Below are 1,989 nucleotides of genomic sequence, written 5' to 3' on the forward strand. Positions count from 1 at the left end.
AATATCTAAGTGATTAACTGGACCTGTGAAGTATGATTGGGTTTCAAAGAAGGCAACATCAGCAGACATAAGAAATCGGTGATGGTCAGGAGAATAACATCGATATCCCTTTTGCGTTCTTGAGTAACCCAAAAATATGCACTTAAGAGCACGAGGAGCTAACTTATTTTTTCCTGGAGTAAGGTCATGAACAAAGGACGTACTCCCAAAGACACGGGGAGGAAGAGAGAACAAAGGTAAGTGGGGAGACAGGACAGAGAATGGAACTTGATTTTGGATAGCTGAAGATGGCATACGATTAATAAGATAACAAGATGTAAGAACTGCATCTCCCCCCCCCCAAAAAAAAAACGCAGCGGAACATGAGATTGTATGAGTAGGGTACGAGCAGTTTCAACAAGATGTCTATTCTTTCTTTCAGCTACCCCATTTTGTTGGGATGTCTATTCCCAGGCTTGTTCGCATTTCCCAAACTTTTTTCGCAATTCCCTGGCTCGTATTTCCCAAACTTTTTTCGCAATTCCCATGCCAACAGAGGTAGGTTCGCAATTGCGAACCCCTGTTCGCAATTCCCATATCAGAGACCTGCAACTTTTATACTTAGACGATTTTAAACCCATTTTTCATATTCTCTCAAAACCTAAACACACTTAGGCGATTTTTCAAGGATTTCTTCTTCTCCAAATCAATTGTAAGTCATTTTTAACTAACTTCCTTCAATTCTTAACATCTTTTAACATGATTTCAACTTCAAATCAATGATTTTCATAGGGGAAATTGGGTGTTTTGGGTAGAACCTAGGTTTTTCAAAAATTGGGTATTTGAACCTCGATTTGAGGTCTGATTTCAAAACAAATTATATATTTAGGTTCTTGGGGGAATGGGTAATCGGGTTTTAGTTCGAACCTCGGGTTTTGACCATGTGGGCGCGGAGGCGATTTTTGACTTTTTGGGCAAAACTTTGGGAAATTCATTTTCATGCATTCAAATTGATTCATTTAGCGTTTAATGATGCAATTAAGTAACTTGTGACTAGATACGAGCGAATTGGTGGTGGAATCAAGGGGTAAAGCTATAATTGGATCGTGAATTGTGTTCAAGGCATTGAGGTAAGTGTTTGGTCTAACCTTAGCTTGAGGGATTAGGAGTTGCGTCTTATTTGCTATTTGCTTCTCGTTGAGTACGATGTATAGGCATGGTGACGAGTATCTATACGTTGGTGTCAAGTATGACCGTGGGTCTTATATTGTGATTTTCATGACTTCGTTGCATTATTCATGCCTTGGTGAAGGTTTCTATTTGTTGTGTAAAGTTGTGGAAAGAATTGTGACCTATGAACATTGAGGAGCATTGGCTCCAGTTAAATAACGAATTATGAAAGTATAAGTGATATTGAAACTCTAGAGCATTGGCTTGAGTTGTGAAGTGAATTGTGAAGTAAAAGTGAGGAAGAGAAGAGATCATTATATTCTTAATTGATAATACGGATACTTAGGTTGATGATTCTTTGTGTAGGTAAGGATTATGGTTATAGCTGAGGTAGTTAGATGTTGGAACAAGTTTGGGTATGGACGAGGTAGATAGGTATTGTAACAAGTTTAGTTATAGTTGAGGTAGTTAGGTGTTGGAACAAGTTTGGGTATAGCTGAGTAGGAGTAGAGTTAGGATTGGTTATAGCTTATTCTTCCTTGCCGGGATGTTTGTCTTGATATTGTTGTTCCCTTATCGGGGAGTTATTATGTTGCTTTTGTTCCCTTGCCGGGATTCCTTGTGATTTGTGTTGGCTTGTAAATGGGAGCGGGTGATACGCCTACCACGAGATTTAATGAAATGGGAGCGGGTGGTACGCCTACCACGAGATTTAATGAAATGGGAGCGGGTGGTACGCCTACCACGAGATTTAATGAAATGGGATCGGGTGGTACGCCTACCACGAGATTTAATGAAATGGGATCGGGTGGTACGCCTACCACGAGATTTAATGAAATG

The sequence above is a fragment of the Nicotiana attenuata genome, chromosome 12 (genome assembly GCF_001879085.1).
Source record: "Nicotiana attenuata strain UT chromosome 12, NIATTr2, whole genome shotgun sequence".
Lineage (NCBI taxonomy): Eukaryota > Viridiplantae > Streptophyta > Magnoliopsida > Solanales > Solanaceae > Nicotiana > Nicotiana attenuata.